Source organism: Vicugna pacos, chromosome 26 (genome assembly GCF_048564905.1).
Source record: "Vicugna pacos chromosome 26, VicPac4, whole genome shotgun sequence".
In the NCBI taxonomy this organism is placed as follows: Eukaryota; Metazoa; Chordata; class Mammalia; order Artiodactyla; family Camelidae; genus Vicugna; species Vicugna pacos.
Genome location: NC_133012.1, coordinates 14,875,169 through 14,891,500, shown reverse-complemented (window position 1 = coordinate 14,891,500; position 16,332 = coordinate 14,875,169). Strand labels below are relative to the sequence as shown.

Sequence of the window (16,332 nt, the reverse complement as noted above, 5' to 3'; positions counted from 1 at the left end):
ATTTATGATCTCCATGCCTTAAATTATTTAACATGTCTATCTCAAGTGTATGAATCCTTATACATAGATTTTTTAATTTCTTTATGAATTCCTCATTCAATTTTTCATTCCAAAATAATTTTTAAAAGATTTGAAACAATGGCTTTAGAAACATCCAAATGAATACATAAGCCTAGTAGCTCTATGGGACAGAAATAAAATCACCCAAATGAGGTAATTCAATAAAATAAACATTTTCTCGGAATGATTTTCTTCTGTTGTGGTGTCAGCATATCTTTAGTAAAATGAGAAAGTATTTATAAATTAGACTGCTGAAATAGATGTTCACCAAATAGTTGTACTTCTATGTTTACATTGTCATTATTAATGTAACATTCCTCCTCTCTGTTTTATGTAGAAAATGAAAAAAATTCATATACTTATTCATACACCATTTCCCAGTTCTTCAATAGATAAAACCTAAATTCAGGCAACAAATGGTCTTAAGAACTGAGTCAAAAGAGTATTAAGAACTGCTTGAATTTCCAACTTTACTTTTAAAACCCTCCCCACATTGTTTTTCCTTCACACTTCCCATATACTGCATTCTTTGAACATAGTATCCCTCCACTAAAATACTTACTTATCTGGACATCTTCAGATCCAGTAGCACTTTTATCTCAAAATCTCAGTACAGTTTTTTTCTCTGCAGCAAATCTGCTGTTTACTTGCTTTTTATCTAACTTATTTAGTGGATGCTAAAGTTTTAAGAAGAGAGGGACCTAATTTGCTTGATATCTCACTGCATACTCAACATTGAGCACAGTGCTTGGCATGTAATATTCATTGACTATTTTTAATAAAAAATAAAATGAAGAAGTAATTCATTAAAGAGTAGGGGCACCATTACTGGGAATACTGAGTGTGAGCTGAGTCAGTGAATCTTTAAAAATAAGGTAAATTTTGAGCATAATCTTAAAAGATGCAGAGGAAGAAGATGAATAAGGAAGGGAGATGCAGGCAGCCACCAGGAAGGATGACAGTGCTACAGAAAGTCACATGCTAGAGAGACATCATTCTGTCATTCGGGGATTACACTGAGTGTCACCATCATAAGACAGAATTTGAAGTCAGTAATATTCCAAGTTTAAGATGTTAATGGGCCTCTATCACTCTGCAAATTAGATAAAATGGACAAATTCTTTGAAATACATGAGTCATAAAACTGATGAACAAAGAAATAAAAAAAACTTAAGTGTATTAAGGAACTTGAATATGTAATTTAAAACTGTCCTACAAAGGAAGCTTCAAGCCTAAAGCTTCTCTTCTAATGACACCAAACATGTAAGGAAGGGATAATGCTGATTCTGTGCAAACTCTTTCCAAAAATAGAGAAAGAGGAAATACTTAGGAACTCATTAGACAAGTAGTATTCTGAAACCAAAACCAGAAAATAACATTATAAGAAAAATAAACTACATCCTAATATCCTTCTTAAAAACAGAAACAAGAATCATTAATACCATTAATAAAACATTAGCAAATCAAATACAACAATATATTAAAAAATGTCACACATGGCCATGTGTGATGTGTGTTTTACCCCACAAATACAAGTTAGTTTAATCAAAAATTAATCCGTGAAATTTGCCATTTTAACAAAAATTTTAAAACTGTATGATCATCTCAATAGATAAAGAAAAAGCATTTTAAAATATTCAACAACTAATCATGAATTTTAAAAAATCTCCAAACTAGGAATTAAGGGGAGGGAAACTCCTTCAACCTAACAAAGAGTTCCCATTAAAACAATAAAAATAAAATCTTCAACTAATATCACACCTAACACTAAAGCACTTGACATCTCCCCAAGATTGGGAAGAAATGCCTACTCTGTTTCTGTCTGGCATTTATTAGAGATTCTATTCAGTGAAATAAGGCAAGGAGAAAAAAATACATGAAGATTATAAATAAAGAAATAGGAATTCCTATTAATGTCAGAATCAGAATAATATTGTCCAGTTTTACTACAGTGTTTGACAATGTGGACCTTCCTCTGCAAACTTTCTGCATTTGTTAAAACCACTTAACAGACATTTTCTGTTTTGTCTGATTTCTACTGTCTTAGTTCGTTTATTCATTCAATAAATGCCATACACTACTCCAGGTACATAATGCAGGGGGTTTTCTTTTAGGAATGTATTACAGTTTTCTTCCCCATAGTAGGAATGGTTGTGTGATGAGAGTTTGAATAGTGATCAGGGTTTAGTTTAAGTTGTTACATGAATCAGACAGTAGTGGCAGATGCATATGTGAAGAGGAGAAGGGTGGCTACTGCCTACCTACCGTGTGCAACCTGGTTACAGTCAGGCCAAGTCTTTCCTTGTCATCATACCAATCATGTTGGAATGTGACCCTGAAACCTGAGACTTTCTCTTCTCATTGTTCATCACTAGGAATTTTTGAAAAGGTCAGCACAGCTTTGCTGTAATTCAGAAGGAGCCATACTGACTGCAACAAATCACATCTCTGCCAACAATATTAGTAATAATAAGTGACACATACTCTGCATGTATTACATACAGGGGATTCTATAAGACATATACATTAGAGCTAAATGATAGTCTCAAAAACCAAAGAAGTCAGTTTTATCCCTTATTTTTCCCTTCTTACAAATAGAAATGTGACACACAAGGTTGGGGTAAATGGCAAAATTTGATCTCTAAACAGTTTGTGTTTACCTTGAGAGCAAATGTGTGATAAAAAATAATAAAATACTTCTACTTTGTTAACAGCACTCAAATTAATAAATCTCTTTACATTATTTAATTGTCTATATCCAGACTGCTCAATTAAGATAAAACATGTGGGAGAGCCATAGTTAATTATAACTGCTGTCCTTAATTTATTCAAGTTACTCTGGGAGTCATTCTAAAACAGAATGAACTCTGGAAATGATCATTTAAAAAGTCTTCTTCTCTCTAATCTTTAATAATTATCTCACTTAAAAAGTTTCTTTCTTCATCTTTTTTTTTGAATCATCTTTACTATCTTTGGAAGATTCTACATGATCAAATTTATTATATGCCGGATGGTCTATAAAATTTTACTATTTAATAATTTTGAATCAAATTTTATAATTACAACTGTTTACAATTTCAAGATTTATTAATTAATGAACAAAGACTTATTTCATATTGGCCCTGTTCAGTTCAATGGAGAACAGTAAATAAAATTTATTTTCATAAAAGATTATCAAGAAAAAAAATAATAATAATAAAGGGAAAATGACAGAGGAGAGATTATAAAGAAAATAGAAAATTTTGAACACTATTATGTCAAAATATTTTGCTTAGAAAAAATAATCAATTCCAAGAAAAACATAGCTTTCAAAAGTGACTCATAAGTAGCTTGAAAAGATTGATAACAAATTAAAGAAATGAATACATCTTAAAATATCCAACAAATAATTTTTAGATATTTTAAAGTTTAGTTCACCAAACTACCAATAAATGGATAATTTCTATAAACATAACTCATATTTTTTACAAACTTTGCTAGAGAAAATAAAAAGAGAACACTATCATTTTGTTTTCTAAGATATACAACTGTGTTATCAAAATCAGATGAGGATGAGATAATCAATCTCATTCATTCATTTGGATGCAAAAAATACCCATTTGAGTTTATTCAAAAAGAGAATACTGCTTCAATTAGGAGGAGAGTTTGTTTACCGAATTTCCCACATTAGCAAATTGAAGGAACACCACACATTAGAAGCATTTAAAAACTTCAAAACCACTTTATTTTATTTATTTATTTTTGTGTATGTGTGTGTGTATATATATATGTATATGTTTGTATGTTGAAGTATAATCAGTTTACAAATATATCAGTTTCTGGTGTATAACATAATGCTTCAGTCATACATGAATATACATATTCCACTTTATTTTTAAAATACTTTCTAACTAGAAATAGAATGGATCCCTAGCACATTAAATGATATCTATTACTGATATCAAAGTAATGGCAAAACATTTGAAGCTTTTTTTAAAAAATAATAAATGAGAAAAAAAGGGCCATTGTTCAAGATTTTGTTGACTAAAACAGATTTTAAAATATAAGGAAATATTTAAATATTTGAAAAGAAACTAAATTAATATTAGTCACAAATTAAATAATTTCCTACATAGGATACCACAAGAATTTAGCAAAAAAATCATTATGATTCGTCAGGCAATTCACCAAGTGGCTCAAAATTAATATATCAAAGCCAACTGCATTTCTCTGTGCTAACAACCTAAAAATCTTGATGAGACATTTATAAAAACTATGCTTATAGAAATTAGACCAAAATAAATAGAGACAGATTACATACCTGAACGGGAAGAGCCACTGCCACGAGTATATCTGTTATGTAATTGATTAAAATATTCAGTGATCTTTTTTAAAATTCTAACGGGGGTGCTTATGGAGTTTGCCAAGATAACTATGGTGATGAGGATGTAGACCAAAAGAAACAATTACATACTACTAATGACTATGGACTTTGTGCACATACTTTAAAAATTCAGTGTGGCAGTCTCCGGTAGAGTTAAAATACATATATACTTTGCACCCACAAAATCCTGGAGAAACTGATGCCATGTATAGCATATTACATCATCAAGAATGTGCATTGCAACTTCATATTTAATAGCAAAAAAAAAAAACCTAGAAATAATCCTAATGACTATCACTAGAAAAAAATAAGTGAATACCCTGAATTATAAGCATCTAAAAGAATAATATACAATGATAAAAATTAAGGTATCAACCCTTCTCTAGTTAGCATGGCTAAGTCACGAAAACACAGTATGATAGAAGAATACATATAATATGGTGTCATTTATCTAAAGTCTACAAACCTACAAAACCTAACTACATGTCCGTAAAGCATACAGAGGGAGGTAGGTTTTATAGGTGTGGGAGTAGGTTGAAGAGGGGGACACATTTGAAGCAGCAGCACTGGGTAAATTCAGGAAACGTGTCGCAAATCGCAAGAATTGGGGGACAAAAATGTGTACCTAGTTTTAGGGCATTCCCTCCCCATGACTAGAAATATCCCTCAGAAAATAAATACCTTATGTATGAGTCCTTACAAAGTATCTCATAGAGTTGAGCAGTCTCTTAGTTCCTTATTTTGAACAAAAAAAAAAACTGGAGGAAAAGATATAATAGCTTGAAATTACCTCAGCCTATGATAGACGTAAACAGTTATGAAGTTCACCTGAGGAAATCGGCAAGCTAAGGACTGAGGGGCGATCATAATCCTACTGTGACTGTTGACCAGGAACAGCAGCTCTTCCAGCCTCCTTTTTCATTCTAGAAGCCCCTCCAGAAATTATCTGAATGGGTCCCAAGAGAATATTAAAATTCCAGGAGCCATGGACTCTTATTTTAAAAGTGAAAGATTTTGAAACTTTATTTAAAATTTAGCCTCAATTTTGATGAACGAATATAAAAATGCAAATTTCAGTAACCATTGCAAATTGTTGTTTTGTGTGTTGCTAAACACAGGCTGGGAGAGTTAAGTGGCATAATAAATTTAAATTTAAGTAAATTTAAATTCACAGATGATTCCTTGTTGATTACCTCTGCTGCCTGTAACTTGATTTCTTTTTTCAACAAAGAATGAAGAGAAATATCCCAGAGTTTGGTAAAGCTATTTGGATTTTATGCTTGCAATAAATACTTTGAAAGAGTAAAATGTTGCATGAAAGATTTCTTTTTTTCTTCATGATGGCTGGATGGCAGTACATGAAGCTTATAAGTAGGCTATAAAGTCTTTGAAATATACATCTTTTTAAAAAAATATAAAAACTTTAACTTATGTCTGCTAATTTTCTCCCAGATTATAGCATTAAACCATGCTTGTATAAGTGTTGGGTGACATATGACTTCATTATTGCTATAGCTCTGGCTCAGGCCAGCCCTCATGAATCCCAAAGAATAAATATTTCTCACCCTATACCCTCAACTGGTACAAAGGTTTCTGAATCATCAGAAAAGACTTGGTTTTGCATCTTCTTTTACTTGAATTTTTCTTTTTAGCTTTCCCCAGGTATTCACGCTTGCCAAGTCTATTCAGAAAAGTACTTCAGCATTCCTGGACTCGTGGTGAACAAGCGGAGCCTCATTCCCTGTGATCATATAAAAAAGATGCTTTCATTTGCTGAACAGCGTGATGTAGGATTGTATCAACCACTGGGCTTCTCAGACAAGGGTAAGTGTAGTTGCTGCTAAATTAACCTTTCCTTAAAACAAAGCTAAATCGTGTTTTCTGGTGGCTAGTCACAAAACAGCTAAACTCTATGGCTCAGGATAAGTGCCACCTGTTGATAATAGTTATTTCCTTATCCTCAGTTTCAATAAATTATATTGCCAAGATGTTTTAGTAAAGTCTTAAACACTGTACCACAAATAATACTCATACATTAAATAAATAAAAGAGTTTATGTTTGGACATTTAAACTCGAAGTTATAAGCACACCACTGTGTGCATTGTCTGATAAAATGTGTGATAGCAATAAATAGGTAAAATTTGCCAAGATACACATTTATGTTGATATATGCTTTCCTCAGATACTAAATTATATGTCTGTTTAAAGAGTAACAAAAACAAAAATTAATCAGATTTTATAATATAAAATTTTTATAAGAAATAAGTATTGAACATCTCTAGCTAGAAACAATAATTTGTATTCTGCTTTAATGTCTACTGCTTATGTGTGCAAAATAGATTACTTAAAGGCACTCATAGAAATAACCATGTTTGACAAAAGTCCACAGCCATTTTCTTGAAATTTATGGAGGAAAAGATGTGTTTTACGCTATTAAAAAAAAGTACTACTATAATATTTACTTTGTTTCATTTCTTCAGGTTTCTCAGAAAACACTGGTAATTAATTTTGGAGGGTAAATATTATATGATCTCATTAATATTTATAAGCCATTTGTCATCTTCACTATGATGTGCCCTTGCTAAAATTAAGATGTATTTGGTCAACATAATAACTCTATAAAGAAATTTTTCAGAAAGGAGAAAAATTAAAGTGGTTATAATGAAATATTATTTTCATGGCATGATTATTTAAAGGCACTCTTGTGTCATACCCTTCAAAATGTACTTTATGCCAAGAGGTAAGATTATCTCCAACTCTGGGTTCCATGATCCCCTGCTGTATATTGATTGAGTTCCACATGCGCCATATTCTCATCTTTCTACAGAGGAAGAATTATTTTACATTTTCTGTGGCTTTGACAGAAGATTTCACAGAATATAGCAGGATAAGTATATTTCTTCTCTGTTTCTCTTAGTTAAGCTAGTTCCTGTATTTAATCTTTATCACTATTAACAAACAGTCAAGTCCCCATCAACCCAGATCCTCTTCTACTGACGATTGTTATGTCAGGATAAGAAAGTAAACTGTTATATAGCATGTGTTGAATTAAATAAGAACTTTATTGTCAGAGTCCTCTCCTATCTAAATTGTCTCTGTTGTGCACACTAAGTTTCAATGAAATTAAAAAAAAAACTTGCTTTTATTGTAATGTTTGGACATCCTTTCCATAAAGTTGTTTTTATTGAATATCTGTTCTAACTGTGAATTGCCAAAAACACAGTCAATTTGAAGAATATAGAACTTAGCAGCATGAAGCAGTAGAAATAAAGAAAAAGAAGATGGAGGAGATTTTGTCACTGGAATTTTTTCCAGAAATTTTTGGATATTTCTCTTTGCCTCAGAGTTATTAGAGCATGGCAGGAAATCTTTTGTTATTATTATTTTCATTTTTTCCTAATTATTATTCTGTGTTATCAAAACTTGGCTTAATTGATGAAGCAGGTTAGTTAATAGATATTTTTCTTAGAATGAGCAATTGCATTTAAGAAATGAGTATGAGACCCTTATGCTTATGTATGTAACATTTTTAATAAGTAATGTGGTATTTAATATATAATAAAGTGAAAAAGAACATGGATTTGAAGTTAGAGAATGCTAGTTTTGAGCCCCAGAATTGAAAACTTAGCAACTAATCTTTCATGATATCTGATCCTTACTTATATGTGAAAATGTGGGCTCACATGATTGCGAATGTTATTATGTGTTCAAAGAACTTAGCACAGTAACTGGCATAAAATAAGCACATAATAATCTGTTATTATTATTGCACCTGTAAAATTTAGTGAGAAGACAAAATGTCCATAATTGAAAGGCATGATTTAGGAGACAATAACAAACTATACCTAGAGCTACGTGGGAACCCTGAGAACCTAAAAAAAAAAATGACACAAATGAACTTATTTACAAAACAGAGACAGACTCACAGACATAAAAAACAAACATGGTTGCCAGGGAAGAAAGGGGTGCGGTGGAGGGGAGTTTGGGATTTGCGGATACTAACTACTATATATAAATAGATTAAAAAATAAAGTCCTGCTGTATATAGCACAGGGAAATATATTCAATAACTTGTAATAGCCTATAATGAAAAAGAATATGAAAAGGAATATATATATTTATAACTGAATCACTATATTGTACACCAGAAATTAACACAACATTGTAAACTAACTATATCTTGATTAAAAAAAAAAAGACTTATGTAAGGCCATCTCATTAATTTTCAGACACACAGTTCCAGATGTCTAGACTGCAAAAATAGATGCATATCCCAGGAAATCTTTGCCTCCGTATGAATAAAATTCCATGAGGGTAGTCCCATCAGGTTTCCATATATGTCTATAAATGCCTAAAATCCTAGCAGTGTACAGAGAAAGTTAAGTCCAAAATGAGATTCCAGTTACATTAAAAATTGCAGGTATGGCATGACCTGGCTTAAATTACCACATTTCTCAGTGTCATCCTATTAATTTCTCATGGCCTTCTATTTTTGGACCATAGTGAAACCATGATGCTTAAAATCTCTTCATCTCCAAAAGACTAATCTGAGTCTTTGAATGGTACTGTATATATCATAAACCAGCTGCATTTGAAATAAAGCTGAGAAATATTAAAATGTTGCTTTCAGGGTAGTCAAGGGTCATGTCTGTCATCAATCAATCATAAAAAATATTCAAAATATGAGGATTTTTTTTGTCATTTTCCCCTGCAAGTTGAGTAGTAAATTTATTTGTCTAAAATCCATTTTAAGTTGAAGTATTTTTTAAGAGTTTATGAGAACTAATGAAAGTAGGAAAAAAAGGCAAAGATGCTTTTGATGATGATGAGAATGGAAAATAACAAACTTCCCTAGGAATAGAGTCTGTCTGGATGTGGGCAAGAGATAGAACAAGGGTCTTGGAGTAACTTGGATATGATGAACACTGAAGATGGGGAGAACTCCAGTACTGCACAGAGCCATTCTTAGTAATTCATTTGTAAAAGCCACATACTGGATAATGCTTAATTAGTAACAGTCTCTTGTAGCAAGAATAATTTTGATGTGAATCAAGCTGTAGTTAATATTTCTATAGACAATATTTTAGAAAGAAAGCTCTACAGTAAGGTCATGATAGAAGCACTCTTCAGCAATCTTCCATTCATTTTTTAATGTACTATAAAAATGATAAAATCTAGAATCTTTTGGTAGGACTAACTCAAGCTTCCGTATCTTGACATCTGGAGCCAATTTATCTTTAAAATCTCTCTCTCTCCCCTTCTCCCCCTCCCCTACTGCCCCAGCCCCAAACTATTCTCTTTATTTTTCTTAGAAAAATGTTCTGCTCACTTCCATACATGTGTCTATAACACTTTATTTCTTGAATCCTCACTTCTATCTGTCCAGTCCCAGAAACATTCCAGCATAATTCTTACCAGCTCCTTGAAAAATAATACTCTGTCATGACATTTTTTCTCCTTTAAAATTGTTGCATCCATTCACTCGGTGCACCACTGATTTAGTAGTGAATAACATTTTTCTTTGTGACCTTTTGTACATTATTATTTACCAAGTTTAACTTTTTAAAACTTTATTTTGGCTTCTCCCCATAATTAAGTGGTAAAGTCCAGGAAGTCAGGACCTCATTATGCTTTCTAGTGTTATAAATCACCTTTGAACATCAAAGCCCTAAATAGTCATTTATTTTTAAATGAATCAGACCCCTTCCAACTGATCAAAAGAGGCATGCCATGCTCCAAAGCTAATCATATCATTTGGATCGTTATAGGACCATGAGAGAGAAATTGCAGGACTGAACTATGGTAATTGTTCCCCAGAGTTTCTGTTGGGAAGAGACACTTCAAGTAAACCTAGAGTTTATATCCATAGAAAAAACCATCAACTCTGAAAGTATTAAATTTAAGCCAGAAAAAACTTTTTCAAGTATAATGTGAATTCATTGGTTAATTATTTAGGCCAATGATATGAAATGGTTATGCGTCTGTGTGGAAATGTCATTATATATCTTTCAGTTTCTTCCTGCCTTGAAGGTAAGACAAGGGGAAATATTTATAACTAAGGAACATAAAATTGTATTTGTATTTGTATGTGAGTGCCTCTTGTGTTCGTAGCACTGAATGAACACAGTAGAGGGCACAAAGGCAAAGTGTAATTCAGTATTTTCTTCCTCTAGGGAGCCTTCAGTCAAAACTGCCACTTTGTACTGATTTGCTAAATAAGTAGAATTTAGTAACTTCAGATCAGATTTTTGACTCAACTAAATAATAATTACAAAGAACTATTTTAGAATACATCCTCAACTAGTCATTTCTTCCCTGCCGCCATACTTTTTTGTATAGAGCACCTGCATTACCGATGTTCACAAGAGCCAAGCCTAAGTACCACTTGATCCTCAGTCCCATGCCATAGCTGGTTGGGCTAGACGTATGTATTAGAACCAAAAAGAAACAATCAGATTCTCTTTCTCTGAGCAATCTGAAAGACTTTTTTTTCCTTGATAATTGGAAATATATGAGGTTATATAAATTTGAGTGCAGAAGCAAACATTTTAAGGTAACTGTAATGAGCTGTGCAGAAGCAGATGGATTGTCTGAAGAAGGCTGTTCGGAAAGAGAGGAGAATGAGTCAGGCATGAAAAGAGGCCACACAACTCCAGAGAAACAGTGAGCGCCACCTTGGTTCTTGATGATGTCCCGTTTTCATATTTAAGTCTGGTTCTAAGCAGTATAAGCCAACTCTAGATGATTCTACAAAAAAGAAGTGTAATCAGGTATATTGGCCCAGCAGTTCTGCTACTAGGTATTCACTCAAACGAATTAAAATCATGTGCCTACAAAAAGTCAAGCATATGAATGTTTGCAGCAGGTTAATTAACAACAGCCTTAAACTGGAAATAAAATGTACATGAGTAGGAGAATGAAAAAGCAATTGTAACAGTCAAAGGAATACTTCTTAGCAATGAAACAGGTGTGAATTATTCCTCCTTTTAATAAAACAAATGAATCTCAAAAATAATTAGATTGAACAAAAGACGCCAGACACAAAAGGGCATAGGGTACTTCTCATATGAAGTTTAGGTCACCAAGACCATCTGTAGGGATAAAAGTAGAACAGTGGTGCTCTTCAGGGTGGGATACTGATGACAAAGGGGCATGAAGATCTTCCAGCAGTTCTGATGCGAAACTACTCATTGTCTAGAAATTAAAATTTTAATATTTGACAGTCTCATTACAAACACCAGCCCTTCCAATTTTCTCCATATGTCACTACCACTGCCACTTGGCTTTCATCAGTTCTCTCAGCTTTGGTGTTTTTCTCCCCAGTTTGTCAGTTTCCTCACTGACTTCTCTTCCTGTCGAATGAGCTATGCTTTAACCAGCCTGTTCCGTGTTTGTATTCCTCTCCTAGTTCAGTCCCCAAAATTCCTATACATGAATACAGTCTACCGTCTGCATTTTTCATACTTCAAGTGCAACAGTTGAGTGCTAATGGGAAAAGAGCATTTTAAAAATGATTTTGCCACCTGAGGTTAATAATTTTGATTCTCTATAAGCTCATGAAAATTCTTATCCACATTTGATCATATTTTATGATTTTATCATTTTACCGTAAAGCATGGTTGCCACCATCCCACAAATTCCCTTCACCCTTTCTGTACAACGTCCTTTTACATTTCATCGAGAAGAAACCTCATTATTTATAATCTCTTAAAATTTTTTAGACTTGCCACCTAACATGATTTTAATACCATATTTAAATATAATTGACATATAACAAGTTGGACATACTTAAAAACATATCAAAGTGTATAGTTTAATTATGTTTATACCAATGAAGTCATGTCTGCACTCAAGGTGAGGGACGTATCCATCACCCTAAATTTTCTGCATGCCAGTTTGTAATCTCTCCCCCTTGCGTCTCCTGCCCCCTCCTTCTTCCCAGACAACCACTGATCTTCTTTCTGTCATTATAGATTAACTGTTTTCTGAAATTTTGTGTAAATGGAATCATTCACTACACAATCGTTTTTTTCTATAGAAGGCTTCCTGTACTCCATGTATTATTTTGTGATTCACAAGGATTCCATGTAGCAATGGTTCATCTCTTTTTATCATTGAGGTCTATTCCATCGTATTGCTATACCATGAGATTTTTATTTATTCACCTGCTGGTGGACATTTGGGTTGTCTTCAGTGTGAGCCTATCAGAAGTGGAGCTGTAATGAACATCTATGTACAAGTCTTTGTATGGACATGCTTCCATTTGTCTTTGGTAGGAGAAATGTGGTAGATGTACATTTAACTCTTCAAGAAGCTACCAAACTGTCTTCCAAGTAGTTGTATCATTTTCCCTTCCTATTGGTTTTTAGAATTCCAGTTGCTCAGTGTTGTTGCCAGCATACGATATGGTCAGTCCTTAATTTTATCCATTCTGATAGATGTGAAGTGGTCTCTCACTGGGTTTTAATCATATTGCCATGATTATTAATAAAGATGATACTGAGCATATTTTTACATAGAACCCTTTAATTTACAATCCAAAATCTGCTATGGTAAAGTGTTCAAATTTTTTTAACATATTTCACTAGATTTTTGAATTTCCTATTGGGTTTAAAGACTTATTTATGTATTCAGAAGTGATATTAACCTGATTTTATTCTTTTTAAAGTTATTTTGGCTCTTTTCTAGATCCTTTGTATTTCTGTTTAACTTTTAGAATCATCTTGTCAATTTTTTCAAAGAATCTGCTTTGATTGTAATTGCATCGTATTGAATCTGTTGATCAGTTTAAGGAGAACTAATGCCTTAAAATACTGAACCTTTAAATCCATTAACATGGCATTTGTGATGCATTATTTTGTTAGGACTCCTGAAAGAGGGTCCCACAGACTGGGTGGCTTAAGGCACAGAGAGGTATTGTCTCAGTTCTGGCAGCCACAAGTCCTGAATGGAGGTGCCAGGAGGCTTGATTCCTTTAGAGTGTGAGGGAAGCATCTCTTCCGCATCTCTCTCCTTGGCTCATAGGCAGTCATATTCTCCCTCTGTGTCTTCACATCACCTTCTCTCTGTCCATGTTTCTGTGCCCAAGTTTCCCCTTTTTATAAGACATCCGTCATATTGGATTAGGGCCCACCTAATGACCTTACGTTTATCTTGATCACTTCTGCAAGGACCCTATCTCCAAATACAAAGTCACATTCTGATAACTAAGGGTTAGCACTTTAACGTATGAATTTTGGGGCGACACAATTCAATCCATACATGTTGCTAGTGGCTAACATAATGCAGAGTATAGCTAGAATATCTCTTATCAGCAAACTAAAATACTTGGCTCTCAGGTGATTGGCCAAAACTTGTCATATGGTCTTTACTTCAAGGAGTATGGGAAAGTGCTGTCCTAGCCTGTGTCAGGAAGGCAGGGAAACAAAAGTATTCGGTGAATAGCACTAATGATCACTTGCTCTATGATTTGATTTTTTAATATTTTTATAATAAAGAAGGGAATTAATGATCAAGTTAAGATACTAGTAATCACATTTTTCTTCTACACTGTAATCCTTTTTCATACACATTAAAATGTTCTGTTATTTCTTCTAGTTTCCTGTGGTTGTAGAAAAATATAAGGATATAATTACAATATTTTGATTGTCCTATTCATGGAATTTATGTTGTTGGAAAACTGTAAACATTTCTATATGTAGACAGTTGTCTTACAGAAATTGTATGCACATGAATTCCCACTCATAAAAAGGTTTCAGGAAATCATAGCAAAACTGAATATTAGTAAAGTGTAGAGGATTATTAAGTAAAAAGATGCCTTCTTGAAGAATGGGATGTTCTGCATTATATATTTGCTATTTAATTTCCATATTAAATAAAAACTTCATTCCCCATGACATGACACATTATATTATACACATGCTGGAAAACACCTTTTAAAACCTCTAACACATGCTGTACGGTTGATGCTCTATGTAAACCTATGACTTTTAATAATATTGAATTTTATTATCTTGTATATTTAATATCAAATTTCAAGACAAAAATTTATTATTTATTTTGTTTTTCTTATTTTTGCCACTACTGTAACGTTAGCACATAATTCAGTGACCTAATGTAATCCCCTGTTTTTTCCTTTCCTTTAATATTGTAGTCACAAATATGTCCAGGTTTATGTATTGATATCATCTATCACAAACTTATTTTCCACAGGTGTGTGTGTTCCTTTGTTTGATGACCTTAGCTTATTGTTACCAAAAACTTATTAAATGTGATTTTTTGTCTACAGAAACAACCTTCATTTTCTCAGTTTTTAATAGGGAGAGCCACAGTGCTGGGACACTGTCACATATTATAGTACTTCCCTGAGGGTATTTGTAAATAAATACAAGGGAAGTCTTTGAAAGATGAATAAATATTAGAAATGGAATAAAGGAAATAGGAAATAATTCTCAAAGTATAGAATACTTAAAAGAAATGTAAACTTGCTCTTAATTCAGGCCTCGATTTATAGAAAATCTATTTAATGTATTTACAGTATATTAAAATGGACACCATTCAGTGACAGAGTAGACAGTGGGGGACAGTGTTTGGTACAAACTTTAGGAAGATAGAATAGCTATGCTGTTTCCTAGCAAATCCAAAGACATACAGGAAAAATATATATAGAAAAATATGTTCAAAGTATTTGAAATTTTTAAAAATATATAGAAATACATAGATGATATTGTTTTATTCATACCATGTACTGTGTCTGAGGCATATTTAAATTTACACCCAATAATTATCTTATAGGTCAAAATGATAAACTGTAAAGAGAGTGATTGTATTCACCTAATGTGCATGTACATCTCAGAACTGGTAATATCATGTGGTTAGTTCTCCAGTTCATTTTATTCTCAGCCAATCTACTAAACAATAGTCACTGTGTTCTTTATTCAACTATAACTTAATTATCCAGAGATGCACCCTTGAGAAGTGGAGGGGAGGGAGCAGGGCTAGTGCCACATTGCCATGACTGTGGTCTCAGTGCCTTTACTAGTGTTGCTGCCAAACCACGTGGGAATGAAATTCAGTGACAGTTGTGGCAGGACTTGGAAGTTGCTAGGGAAATTCGAAGAAATGAGAATAGAAGCCACCTGTGCAAGTGGATAGGCGTAAGTTGCCTTTTGTGTTTCAAGGAGATTTTGCTGTCAGGCTACAATCCTCTGGACAGATTGCCTTCTTCCTAGAATATGGTTGTTTTCCACTTCCTGCCTGCTGCTAGACCACAGTAGAATTTCAAAAACTACCTGTAATTGAATGTATATGGGTGAAGAGTAAAGGAGCGGTTCACATCTTTTTGTTAGCCACTTTCTAAAAGTTCCTTTCAGTGGTGCTTGGAAGAGGTTTTCCTTTGATTCATACTTTGGTTTATTTGACTTTCTGAATTTTTGATTACTTTATCTATTTATCTTTTATTTGTAGCTAGGACTAAGTGAAAAGAGAAACAAATTAAAGCAAAAATCAAATATACAATCAGTGATAAGTGTTTGAAGTAATAATTAGAATAACAAGGAGAAATCCTTTTGCAGTGTATTTTATTATTAAGTAATTAAGATAACATTGACATAAATCATCTTGATCAGTATGGAGCTTCAGAAATTTTTTAAAAAGACAAAAGACAAACTAACAAAAACAGAAACAAACAAAAAAAACTATCATGACCAGGAAAATAACTGAGAAAAATTCTAAGCAAAATCTGATGTATAACATTGCAGAGACCAAAGGAATGAATTTGTAGTAGTGTTGTCAAAACTTGTTTTTATTTCCTGATCTGATTATTTAAAAATAAATTAAATTATAAACCTTGCTGAAAATGCACAGTGAGCTTTAATCTGTTATTCAAATTGATTGGCAAAATATGTAT

General features: G+C 32.8%; 1 protein-coding gene across 7 annotated transcripts in view; it reads left to right on the top strand.

The window, feature by feature from the left end:
- Positions 1 to 16,332, top strand: part of MSR1 (macrophage scavenger receptor 1) — a 250,059-nt gene that overhangs the window by 106,418 nt on the left and 127,309 nt on the right. For all 7 annotated transcript variants that reach the window (XM_072950374.1, XM_072950378.1, XM_072950377.1 and 4 more), the window contains one exon: positions 6,076 to 6,247. The gene's annotated coding sequence lies outside the window, so the exon portion shown is untranslated. The remainder of the gene's footprint in view (positions 1 to 6,075; positions 6,248 to 16,332) is intronic.